The sequence below is a fragment of the Phyllobates terribilis genome, unplaced genomic scaffold (genome assembly GCF_046119375.1).
Source record: "Phyllobates terribilis strain yellow unplaced genomic scaffold, ASM4611937v1 Scaffold_4__5_contigs__length_816908805, whole genome shotgun sequence".
NCBI classification, from domain to species: domain Eukaryota; kingdom Metazoa; phylum Chordata; class Amphibia; order Anura; family Dendrobatidae; genus Phyllobates; species Phyllobates terribilis.
This window is the reverse complement of record NW_027362764.1, coordinates 100,741,458-100,755,538: the sequence shown is the minus strand read 5'-3', so window position 1 is coordinate 100,755,538 and position 14,081 is coordinate 100,741,458. Positions and strand designations below refer to the sequence as shown.

Here is a 14,081-nt window from a genome sequence, read left to right as displayed (position 1 = left end):
TATGTTGGTCTGTGCCGGATAGAAGAGACTGGAAAAGTGAACGCTGCTGTAATAGTGGGGAAGGATGTAGCCTTCCCTAGGCACTGAAGTAGTTAAGGAAAATGTTCCCTTAGTTAATCCTCTCTGAACTGTGGTAGGCCAAGCTAAGGGGTTAGCTTCAGTGGTCCAGTCAGTAGAGTAGAGGGGGAACTTAGTGCCAGGATCAAGCCTTGAGTGATATAGAGCTTGTTCCTGGCATAATTCATTGTGGGCTGCAGTACCTGTAAACAGCCACAAGATGCCACTGTCCTGGGTGCAGATGTCAGGTTGAGTCTGCTAGCAGTGTTACAGACAGGGATGAGTTAATGCTGTGTGATGACAGCTCACTGAGGGTGGGCACATTAGGAAAATCTCTGTTTAGTTTCCAGAATCAGGAAGTGATTCTTCAGTAAGAGATTGGACAGCAAATCGTTCAGGCAGCCTGACTATAGTGGCTGCTAGGGTAGACGGGAGCTCCATACCCTCAGACAGTGGGATCACCAGTGTGCAAGTCTCCCCACACAAGAGCACGAGTCCTGTCAGCCGGCCGGAGAAACTCATCAAAGGTAGTGAGGACCCGGGGCACTTCTAGTCTGCAGGAAGCAGAGGAAGATAAATAGGACTTCAAGCTAAGATGTTGGGGAGAGATATCGGATCCAGGTCACTGTCAGTATTACAGAAGAGTCTCTTGGGCCAGAGATTAGAGTCACAGAGATGCTTCACTTAAAGAGGGAATCAGGGCTGAAGGAGTTACCAGCACCTGTGAGAGAGATGATAACCTGTCGGGCCTTATCCATTATATCTGCCTGAAAATATTGTACATATTCCTCTTCCCCAAGTAAAGTCCAAGTTCTGGTTAAGAACCTCGTGTCCTCTGAATTTATTGCTGCCCTGGTCCCAGAAGAGAAATGCCTGGAGACAGCCGCGATCGGATGGCTTGAAGTAAGTGAAGAGCACTACATACACAGCCACACTTCAGAGGGAGGACACGTATTGTCTGTAGGGTGCCATAGCGAGAGGGGGCTACAGCTCGCCCACGACTACCTCGCTGGGGCACCTTACACTGTCACCATAAAGAACATCAGCTGTAAGTCACTATATTATATATACTTGAACCGCAATCCCTTATATGTTCTACAGGACTGGTAGTCACTGTATGGTGTTAATATTGGTCTTTTTAATATTATGTTTTTTTATTTCTTTTTTTACTTAGTAACAGCAGGGGCGTATCTAGAAAGGGGTGGGCAGGACATTTGCCCCGGGTGCAGCCACAAGGGAGCGCCGTCGGTTCGTCTAATGTGGTGGTCCGAGGTGTCACTCAGGCGGCAGCGTTTTGCTGCCCCTTGGGAGTAGGATTCAACCATTTTCCACTCCAGCTGTTAAACTGACAGCCAGCGTGGAGAACATGCTCAATACTGGCTCCCTGCACTCAATTTTCCCCACATATGGGGTATCAGCATGCTCAGGAGAAATTGTACAACAAATTTTGTGGTCCATTGTGTTACCGTTGCGAAAATAAAAAAAAAATTGGGTCTAAAGTAACATTTTTGTGAAAAAAAAGTTAAAATGTTCATTTTTTTCTTCCACAGTCCAAAAATTCCTGTGAAGCACCTGAAGGGTTAATACACTTCTTAAATGTGGTTTTGAGCACCTCGAGGGGTGCAGTTTTTAGAATGGCGTCACTTTTGGGTATTTTCTGTCATATGCAGGTTCATCTCACAAAATTAGAATATCATCAAAAAGTTGATTTATTTCAGTTCTTCAATAGAAAAAGTGAAACTCATTATAAAGAGTCATTACAAACAGAGTGATCTATTTCAAGTGTTTATTTCTGTTAATGTTGATGATTATGGCTTACAGCCAATGAAAACACAAAAGTCATTATCTCAGTAAATTAGAATAATTAACAAAAAACACCTGCAAAGGCTTCCTAAGCGTTTAAAAACGTCCCTTAGTCTTTTTCAGTAGGCTCCACAATCATGGAGAAGACTGCTGACTTGACAGATGTCCAGAAGGCAGTCATTGACACACTAAGTCAATTTTGCATTTCAATTGGAAATCAAGGTCCCAGAGTCTGGAGGAAGAGTGGAGAGGCCACAATCCAAGCTGCTTGAGGTCTAGTATGCAGTTTCCACAATCAGAGATGGTTTGGGGAGCCATGTCATCTGCTGGTGTAGGTCCACTGTGTTTTATCAAGACCAAAGTCAGCGCAGCCGTCTGCCAGGAAATTTTAGAGCACTTCATGCTTCCCTCTCCCGACAAGCTTTTTGGAAATGGAAATTTCATTCTCCAACAGGACTTGGCACCTGTCCACACTGCCAAAAGTACCAATACCGGATTTACACACAACAGTATCACTGTGATTGATTGGCCAGCAAACTCGCCTGACCTTAACCCCATAGAGAATCTATGGGGTATTGTCAAGAGGAAGATGAGAGACACCAGACCCAACAATGCAGACGAGCTGAAGGCTGCTATCAAAGCAACCTGGGCTTCCATAACACCTCAGCAGTGCCACAGGCTGATCGCCTCCATGCCACGCCGCATTGATGCAGTAATTGATGCAAAAGGAGCCCCGACCAAGTATTGAGGGCATTTACTGAACATACATTTCCATAGGCCAACATTTTCAAGCTGTTGTTATAAAGTATTCTAATTTACTGAGATAATGACTTTTGTGTTTTCATTGGCTGTAAGCCATAATCATTAACATTAACAGAAATAAATCTTGTATTGAAGAACTGAGATAAATTAACTTTTTGATGATATTCTAATTTTGTGAGATGCACCTGTAGACCAAGTCACTTCAAATGTGATGGTCCCTAAAAAAAAATGTTTTTGTAAATTTTGTTGGAAAAATAAGAAATTGCTGAGCAACTGTTAACCCTTATAACTTCATAACAAAAAAAAACTTGTTTAAAAAATTGTGCTGATGTAAAGTAGACATGTGGGAAATATTATTTATTAACCATTTTGTGTGACTTATCTCTCTGATTTAAGGACACAAGAATTCAAAGTTTGAAAATTGCAAAATTTTCAAAATTTTCCCCAAATTTCCGTTTTTTTCACAAATGATATTGAACAAATTTCATCACTGTCATAAAGTTCAATATGTCACGACAAAACAATCTCAGAATCAGGGGGATCCGTTGAAGCGTTCCAGAGTAATTACCTCATAAAGTGACAGTGGTCAGAATTGTAAAAATTGGCCCGGTCATTAACATGCAAACCACCCTCGGGGGTAAAGAGGTTAAACAGTTTCATCCACACTCAATGCACTCAGTATCATGTCATACCTGGACATATATAGATACTGGCTGGATTATAAAGCTTTGTATATATAACCTTATTTATTATAGTGATGGCTAGACCTTACAAATACAAGCACTTTTTACCTATTTCCTCACAAGCTCTTGTGAGCAGGGCCCTCACTCCTCTTCTTTGAATTGTAAAGTAATGTATTGCTCTTTAATGTCTGATATTATTTGTACATTTCCCCCCTGAAATCAATGAATATGGTGGTGCTATATACTGCTAGATAATTATTATTAATAGTAATAGCACCCACAAGCTTCTTTGATCCCATTCTTTACCTCTGCTGCCTAGGATGTTAGCAGAATCTGACTTTCCATCGGAAGCGGTATTATAGGCTGGGATATGTCTGGCATATAGTGTAGAATTATGGATAAATACACTGTGTTCCAAATTATTATGCAAAAAGTGTTTAGGAGTGATAAGGTAAGAATTTTTTTGTTTGTCAATTAAACTCATTGATGGTGATGTGTGTCAGGGATCTTTATATCACTGTAAGCAATTGCAGACACCTGTGCTAGATAGTTTGGCAGGTGTGTCCAATGAAAGGCAAGACTGTCCCACATTATTAAGCAGCCTACATTTTCTGCCAAAATGGGAAAGAAAAAGGATGTGTCGGCTGCTGAGAAGCAACAAATTGTGGAGTGTTTAGGTCAAGGCATGACTACAATCAACATTGCCAAGACACTTCATCCTGATCATCGCACAATCAAGAAGTATGTAGCTGATTCACAGTACACACGTGTGCGTGCTGATAAGGGAAAATTGAGGACTCTTTCCTACAGGCAATTACGTCAGGTTAAAAGAGCAGCGGCAAAAAAGCCTTGCCATAGCAGCAGACAAGTTTTTGAAGCTGCTGTTGCCTCCAACGTCCCCCGAACAACAAGATGCAGGGTCCTTCAGAGGTTTGCAGCTGTGCGTAAGCCATCCTGTCGACCTCCTCTATCCACAAGCAGAAACGGCTCCAGTGGGCCAAACAATACATGAAGACTGACTTCAAAACTGTTTTGTTCACGGATGAGTGCCGTGCAACGCTCGATGGTCCAGATGGATGGAGTGGAGGATGGCTGGTTGATGGACACCCCATGCAAACACGGCTACGGCGCCAACAAGGAGGAGGTGGAGTAATGTTTTGGGCTGGAATCATTGGGAGAGAGATTGTCGGCCCCTTTAGGATCCCTGAAAGGGTAAAGATGAACTCCATAAAGTATGTTGAGTTTCTCAAACAGCACTTCCTTCCATGGTTCAAGAAGAAGAACCGTGCATTCCGCAGCAAGATCATTTTCATACATGATAATGCACCGTCTCATGCTGCACATAACACATCTGCATCTCTGGCTGCTATGGGCATAAAAGGGGACAAACTTATGGTGTGACCCCCATGCTCTCCTGACCTCAACCCCATTGAGAACCTCTGGAGCATCATCAAAAGGAGTGTCTATGAAGGCGGGAGGCAGTTCACATCTAAGCAACAGCTCTGGGAGGGTATTCTGTCCTCATGCAAAACAATTGAAGCAGAAACCATCCAAAACCTGACAAATTCAATGGACGAGAGAGTTCAGAAGCTCCTTTCGAACAAGGGGTCCTATGTGCAAATGTAACATCACCTAGAATAAAGTTTTGAGTTGAAAACTGTTTGATTTCAGTTTGTAATAACCTGGTAATACTTATAATTTCAAAAATGACCATTTTTTTGTTCTTTATTAAAATTAAAAGGTTGAAAACTCTGCTGTGCATAATAATTTAGAACGTGCATTTTGAGTGCAGTTTGAGTTTATTTTTTTAAAAATATACTGTTATCATAGGCAGTTTGTACAAAAACCTTTCAATTGTACTCTAATAGTTATTTGACTGGAAAATTACAATGACTGCAATTCAGATAGGTCATTTGGGAAAATCTGAGAAAATATTATTTGCATAATAATTTGGAACACAGTGTATTATAATTTCCATGCCAGTTTTCGATCTACTGATTAGACGTATTCTGCGGTCTCTCACTATGTGGCAGTAGATGTTTATATTTGGAGTTACGGCCATTGACATAACTTGAAATACTTGAGCTTTGTTCTGACAGTTCTTCCTATTTTCTCTTTATTTTATTTTTTTTTAACAGATCTGTTTGCAAAACTGCAGGAATTGCCGACTTTGCAATTAGAAAGCCCAAGGGGAAGAAAAACGCATTGGAGCACCATTTTATCAATAGCAGAGAGTTAATGGCTCCTAAAAATGTACGTTATTCATGGCCCTCAGTATGTTGTAACCTCATATTTGTCAGGCGTCTCGACATGCTGCTAGGACTTCATGTACTGTACCAAAGACTTCCTGTCTCTTCACTTTTAGCCCAGAGCAGAATACTTATGAGCTGTTATCACTTACATTTCTTTAATCTTGTAATCTGAAGCTCATAGTTTCATCTATTGTTATTTGTCCCATTTTCATTTTAGTCTGAGATGTGAGAATACTAGAACGGGACCCCCTTTGTAACGGTCAGCGTCGGATTACAGTGAAGACACCTCCCTTCCCGGGGATCAGACATACTATATATTATCATCCTGTAGAAGATCATAAATGTCCGCCTTGGAAAAATAAACAAAAACCTTTAAATTGAATCGTCTATGCACGATTTTCCAGTTAGTAAAATGTTTGCATTTATTAGGACTCATTGAGACATTCCTTTTTGTTCTGCATAAGAGAAACAATGATCAATTTTCACCAGTGATTTTATATTCTGATTTTATCCAATTTTCTGTCCATTTTTTGCTATTACTATAGAATCAATTTTTCTTGTTTGTAAGACGGGAGAGAGAGAATTTTTTTAAGTTTCTCATGAGTTCGAGTCTCCATTATTTTCAATGGGGTTCTGGTTCTGATGGAAGTTCCGGTACTGCTCTGGTACCCGAACCAAACTTTTTCAAAAGTTATGTACCAGAAACGAACTTCCATCGGTCTGCCCATCCCTACTCAGCACCTATGGGAACCCTTTCAAAACTGTTGGAAAGCCATTCCAGGTGACAACCTGCTGAAACTGCATGAGAAAATGTCAAGGGGGTGTAAAGCTGTCATTAGACTAAAAGGGGATTACTTTGAGGAATCTAAGGTTTAAAGGAGTTTTCCAGGACTTTGATTATTTTTACCTATGGGTCTAAAAACTTACAGGCATTTAGTTGCTAATGGACAGTTCCTGGTGGCAATTCTGTGGCTTCCGGTGACATCACGTCAACAGAGCAGCTTCTTCTTTTCCGCTCTGCTCTGTCAATGTGGCGTTTCTGACGATGTCTTGCTGATTGACCGCCTAACTGCAAGGAACCGGCTGTCAATCAACATGACATCATCAGTGACGCCCTGTCAACAGGTCAGAAGAGCTGCTGTGTTGATGTGAGGTCAACTGATGCCACAGAATCGCTGGCAGGGGTGGTCCGTGACCACTCTGAGATGGCAGAGATTGGCGCCGGGCAGAATAGACAGGTAATTAAAAACTACCTGCCTGTAATTTTTTAACCCCGTAGTGAAAAATAAGCAAACTCCCAGATGACCCCATTAACCCATTTTCTGGTTTGTTTCACATGTGTTTCTTTACTGTTTATCTACAGTGTGTACATTCCAACAAAAACAAGGAAACCATTGCATGAACAGATGTGTCCAACACTGTGACCGGTAATGTGGAAACATTCCCATAGACTATAATGGATATGTGTTCTTTACATGAAAAAAAACCTGACTGACCTTGTGAATGAGGCTTTAGCATTATGAAGCATTCTAGGGTCAGTAATTCTCTCACTCTGTTCCATCAAACGCAAGAGGTTTCTGAGATGAGATGTAAACTATCCGCTCTTTAGCCTATGAAGCTGCTCCGTTCATACCAGTTAGTCTGAAAATCACGGTCTGTATTTGTACCGTGTTTCATGGCCATTTGATTTCAGCTTAATACTGAGCACTTTCTGCTCTATTTTAGCTGCTTCCTTATGGGCATTCACCAAAATCTAGGAAGAATGGACTCAAATGGAGCAGAAATCTCTGAGTCCTACAATGTAGTGTCCATCTGCATTGGGGCCCAGAGGGGGTTTAGGAACCCAGTAAATTACTTACTCATTAGGTCATTTTACAGTGGGTGGATCTATGTAAAATGGTATTGAGCATCAGGCTTGGACTGGCCCATAGGAAAACAGGGGAATCCTCCGGTGGGCCACCACCCTCTTATATGAGCAGTACTTGGCACTGTATACTTGAATCACGATGTACAGACAAAGGCAGCATCTTATTCATTTAACAATCTACCCAGTTCATTGTAATATAAATTTGTGATTAAGGATAATGTCACATTTGCATGTAGTTGAAAAGTGGGGCCCTGGAGTTGGTTATTGGTGGGCCCTTGGCACCCCAGTCCGACACTGTTGAGCAGTATAATGCCTCAGATCAGGAACTGTGTAACATTGCAATTTGAGTGAATCCCCCAAAAAATTGAGCATTAATGTGGTATCGGACAACTTGTTTTATAGTCGGGTAGGGCAGACTGCTAATGGCAACCAACTAATTATGAAAACAATTCTAAAAATAAATGGAGAAAAAGACAACCTCAAATTGATACAAAAACAATAAAGCAAAGTATTTACCCATTGGTTGTTTTTCCTATTATTTTTTTTATTTATGACTCATTAATTCTGTATAACTATTAAATTGTGTAAGATTATCATCCGCAGCGTTTCAGAATCAAAGATACACGGCTAAATCATGTAGCCAGTGTCTGATACATGCTGTCTCTGGATAGGGCAGCATTTATCAACTGTCAGGTTTAGTGATGAGCGTGCATGCTCGTTACTCAAGATTTATGAGCATGGTCGGTTGTTTCCCGAGTATCTTCAACGTGCTCGGGTGTTATGTTTTAGTCAAGCTGTGTGCATGATTTGCGACTGTTTGACAGCTTTAATAAATGTGAGGAATGCCTGTTTCTTAGCCATACCTCACATGTATTAAACCTGTCAAACAGTCTCAAATCATGAGCACGGAGTGACTAAAACATAACACCCGATCACGCTGAAAAAACTCGGCGAGCATGCTCAGGTTCCTTTTACGTGTGTGACATCGAAAGAATGGAATATTGATATTAAATCTGATGGAGACCTATAGATAATATATGTATAAGATATGCTATGATATAGATGCATAAGCCCCCTACTGTACCTCCAATGGCATGTAAGGGTGGTTTCATATGTTTTATGAGGCTGTTGATTTCAGGGCAGGAGACCCACAGACGGTCTGGACATTGTGGTCCATACTTAGACCGTGATTGTTGGACATGTGAAAGTCTCCACCTGCAATTGCTTCTAAATTTTAAGGTTTACACAATTTGCATATTTAATTTCCCACAGAGGCATGCAAGGTGTTTAAGTCTCCTCATACTGGCATGACAGACCAGGCATGTCATTCTCCACTAGGAGAAACTTTACCCCTTAGATCCAAGTCTTACCCTCTCACCCAGCCAAATCAGATCTCATACTTTGCACTGATGAGGGGCAATACCCCAAAACACCTTGTCTACAAATTGAGATTCTGATTTGGCTTTTATCTTAAGTCATATTTCAAGGCTCGTTAAAGGGGTTGTCCACTACTTTCACATTGATGCCCTATCTGTGGGATAGGGCATCAATATATGATCGGCCAGGGTCCGGCAAGCGGCTGTTATCCGTGCTGCCGGCAGCGGCCGCCAGCCGGAAGTCTTTCCCTGCGGTGCTTGGCCGTCAAGTTGTAGTGGCCGGTGCGGGGTACTGCACATCCGCCTCCCATTCAATTGAATAGGAGGCGGATGTGCAGAAAAAAGCGGCGGCCACTTACAACTTGACAGGCAAGCACCGCAGGGAAGGACTTCCGGCCGGCGGCCGCTGCCGGCAGCACCGATAAAAGCTGATCGGCGTGGGTGCCGCGTGCGGGACCTCGGCCGATCATACATAGGGCATCAATGTGAAAGAAGTGGACAACTCGTTTAAAGGGTCGATAATGACTTGTAGGATTGCTACTTCCAATACGTGGCACTAGAGTTCAAGTCCTCTTTCTCTCTGAAGAGACAATTTGCACATTTAATTTCCCAGAGGAGCATGGAAGGCATTTAAGTCTCCTCATACTGGTGTTCCAGACCTGGCATGCCACTCTCCACAAGGAGAAACACTACCCCTTAGATCCAAGGTTTACATTGGAATTTCTCCATATCCATATGACGCGCCCCTGGGCCTGCTGTGTCGCGCAGCGTCTCGCGCACGGGGGCTTACCCGGAACCGGATCAGATGAGGGTTGTAGTCTCCGAGTGGCGGGAACCCGGTCCGTGCCCAGGGAGTCAAACTCAGTGTATGGCAGTCTTGATAGGTGTTATTTGAGTGTCGACTACGCCACCCGTTGATTTGCAGCTATGGAGCTGCCGCTGCAGGGCAGACCGCTGAGGCCGGTGTAGAATTGTGCAGCGTGATAGTATAACCCCCAACGGGAGGGGTATGGCCTCAGGGCAGCCGACGTGGAAGATGGGGGTAGCAGGAACCACTCAGAGACGGTGCGGTGTAATTCAGGGTCTTTACTGATAACAACGATAGACCCTCCCGGAGTACTTGCTAGCGAACGGGGCCTGGTCAGTCCTTGAGCAGATGGGATCTCCCCTGGCCAGGCGGAGTTGTAGGCCTCCCAAACTGACTGTACTCTTCTGGCTACCTTGCTAGAAGCGGATATAAGTAGCCCACGTCCCTGAGTGTGCCGTGTGGTGCTCACCCGTATGGCCGGTGACTCGGGGCCTTCTAATGGCTTCCGCTCCACGATGGCGGTGCTGGTCCCACGCGTGTGACCTTGCCTTCGGGTTTCTGGGCCTGAGGACCTGAAATCCCCTGCCGGTCGGCTTCTGCTGCTGGGTAAGAGTTAGTCCCCACAGCCTCGGACGCCGGGTCCGGTAAGAAAGCTTCTCAGTCAGGGCGAGCTCTGCAGCTGCCAGCCCCTGACTCGTAGTAGTATTGCTCCCACTGAGCTTCTGCTGTTTCTTCCTGTGACTGTTTCTCGTCTCTACTCTCCTTGACTACTAACCCTGCCTCAGCCCCGGGTTTATATAGGGGAAGTTCTTCCCCTTCCAAGACTGGGCAGGAGGTGTGGCATGCACAGGATCCCTGACCAAAGGACCTCCCACCTGCTCTCAGACATAACATTACATTACTGTGGAAACCAGACCCCTGGGGTGCCACACATATACAACAGATGCATGAAATCTGCTGCAGAAGATTATTTATGATGCAGATTATGCATTATTGCAATGGGTGAAACAGCTGCAAATTTGGAAGAAATTCATGACAGATCGTGTATGTTGCAAATATAAAATTTTGCAGTATCCTTTAAAGCCCTTAAGCTTGAATTTTTGTTATACCAGATTACAAATGTATTTGGCAAGAATATACAATATATGTGGCAGTGTGTGGTAAAAACACAGGATAACACAGAAGTAATGGTTATTTTATACCTTTATTTAAAAAGACGTATAGAAATGTCACAAACTGTTTTCCAAACAGCCTTTTTTAACTATGGCTGTTACTGTTCTCATATAATTTAGCTGAGCTCTAAAAGCTGAATCAGCTGCTGTGATGTGCGCTTCTGAAGTGTCGTTCCATTGCCAAAATGGTCATATTTGATCAGTGCAGCAATAACATTGCATCACCGAGCCTACCCACCAGCAAAAATGACGCCGTTTCATCTGATATTAACAGATGGCAGATATCTTATTCTTCAAAATTGGCCTCATTTGAATAGAAATGTTATCCCTGTTATTTCTCCCGCTCCTTCAATTAATTGCCGCTAGAGCAGAAAATCATATGTAATCAGTCACTGCATAATCTAAAACTGCTGCAGCACTCAGAGATTATATTATCACGTCCCCTTTTTTGTATTTTAAAGTCCATTTTATCTGTAGTTTAACAGATGTATTGGGGGGAATGATTTTGTCTCACTTACTAATTAATAAGTTCTCATATTTCCCAACTTTGAATGATAAGAAAGAGGGACAAAAACTGCAGTGCCTCTAGTGCGCTGACAGAATTTATATCTTAAGACAGTATTCTAACCTCAGCCAGTGCTTCCTATACATCCTCACAGACCACACAGCAATATTTCCCTAGTGAAGACCATTGGTGTTCCCACACAGTATAGCACCTATTTCATGCCCCCCTCCCCACAGTGCCTTCCACACACAGTGTAATGTCCCTATATTGGATTTCCCACCACACAGTCTTATGCCCCCACAAGCCCAACCTACAAAGTATTTTGACTCCCCACACTGGTCTGCTACATTAACACACAGCGCAGCTACATCTACAGTTTAGCTACATCTACACACACGCACTGCTCAACTACATCTACACACACACACAGCACAGAAACATCTACATACACACACTGCTCAGCTACAGCTACACTCACAGCTTAGCTACATCCACATACAGCTCAGCTATGTCTATACACAAACACTACTCAAGTACATCTACACACACACAGATCAGCAACATATACACACACACATAGCTCGGCTACATCCACACACACGGCTCAGCTAATTTACACACACACTGCTCACCTACATCTACACACACAACTCTGCTACATCCTGCTCTTCTCCACTGTTAGTCCTGTTCTTTTCTGCTGTCTAGTCATGTGACTGTCATCTGATACTAAGGTCCTGGCAAAGCTTTACAAAGAGTAAATGGGGAAGGAAAGACCTGTTGGCTCCTTGCTCCATCACTCAATCAATATATATATATTTAGCTATATCTGTGTCCTGTGGATACAGACACAACTCCACCCTCCCAGGGCAGTAGTGGGGCAGCTCTTTAATTCCTGGAAAATCCCTCTGGATCTGTGTTGATTGGGAGGTAAACTGGCATCATGGTGGCTCAGTGGTGAGCACTGCAGCCTTGCAGCGCTGGTGTCCTGGGTTCAAATCCATATTGAAGGTTCCAGTGAGCACTGTTGGGGCCATAATCCCGAAGTGGAAAGATCATCATTTTACTATGAACTGGCCATGACCACGTGCTCCCCACAAGATTTCAGACAGAGGAGTAAAACGAATTAAAAGGGTTGTCCAAGAGCCAAGGAACACCTGTGGGGAGATACAGAAAGACCTGGAATCAGCAGGTACAATTGTTTCAAATAAAACAATAAGTAATGCACTCAACATCCATGGCCTGTATGCATGTCACCACGCAAGACTTCATTGCTGAACAAAAAGTATGTTCAAGCATATTTAAAGTTTGCTCAACAAAATTTAGACAAGCCTGTGAAAGACTGGGAGAATGTAGTTTTGTCAGATGAGATGAAAATTGAACTCTTTGAATGCCATAATACCCAACATATTTGAAGGCCAAGAGGCACTGCACATCATCCCGAAAACACCTTACCAACAGTGAAAACTGGAGGTGAGAACATCATCTGGGGTTGTTCAGCTTACGGCTCTGGCAAGCTTCATATATTTAAAAGGAAGGATGAATGGACAAATGTGCTGAGACATTCTTGATGAAAATCTGCTGGCATCTACCAGGATGATGAAGATGAAATGGGGTTGGACATTTCAGCAAGACAATGAACCCAAACACACTGCCAAGGAAACTCTCAATAGGTTTCAGAGAAAGAAAATAAAGCTGCTAGAATGGCCGAGCCAATCACCTGACCAGAATCCAATAGAAAATGTATGGAAGGAACCAAAGCTCAGAGTTCATAGAAGACGCCAATGGAACCTTCAGGAGTTGTAGAGTGTTTGTGTGGAAGAATGGGCCAAAATCACACCTGAGCAATGCATGCTACTAGTTTCTTCATACAGGAGGCGTCTTGAAGCTGTCATCACCAATAAAGGCTTTTGTATGAAGTATTAAATACATTTCAATAAGCATGTTCAATACTTATTCCCTGTGTCATTTCTCATTATTACACATGACTTAATTTATGGACATCTATGGTTTGATTTCTTTGCCTGTGTGGATTGGATGGGTTGTTATTGTCATCTGGTGAGAATTTCATGTCAATAGCACCTTCAGAAATATATTTACTTAGAAAACTGTATATATACAGCGGGTGAAATACTTATTTCACCCGCTGTATATATATATACATACAGTATAAGCATGCTTAAATCTTAAAATTGTTCCTCTCCAAGAGCTTTGTATCTCGCTGATTTTGTGACTGTTTTTGTCACATGAGTGCTGCAACCTATTACCATCTGTTGATGGGTTGCAGCGCTCATTTTACATAATATTACAAGATCTTCAGGGGATACAACTTTTGGAGCGAGGAGGGGAGCCAATTCAGGAAGTTACATAGTTATATTGTTAATACAGTTGAAAAAGACACATGTCTAATAAGTCCAACCAAAGGATGGGAAAGGACAAAGGAATCGCACAAGCACAGCCATAATGCATGATCCAGTCTGCACAAAAAGAGGAAATCTTTTCCTCCTGATCGCCATTGTTAAACTCCTGGACAAAACATTTAGAAAACAACTTTCTCATTTACACAATTATGTTAATTTCTTCTTAAAAAGCATCTAAGCCTTTTTTAAACCATTGATGGACGATTCCTTCTGTGACCTGCTCCTGAGACAGACTATTCCACAGATAAATATTCTTATGATACAGAAACCCTTTCTCCTCTGGAGATTGAACCTGTCTTTCTCCAGATGGAGGGGTTTTACGTTAAAGAATAGTAAGTATGCCTTTCTTTTATTTTCCTAGACTCACTTTCTTCTTACA

General features: G+C 42.6%; 1 long non-coding RNA gene across 1 annotated transcript; it reads left to right on the top strand.

The window, feature by feature from the left end:
• Positions 1-395: 395 nt before the first annotated feature.
• Positions 396-5,988, top strand: LOC141264216 (uncharacterized). The gene is made up of 2 exons (XR_012319837.1): positions 396-960; positions 5,444-5,988. It is a non-coding gene; the product is annotated as an uncharacterized lncRNA (long non-coding RNA).
• The last annotated feature ends 8,093 nt before the right edge of the window (positions 5,989-14,081 follow it).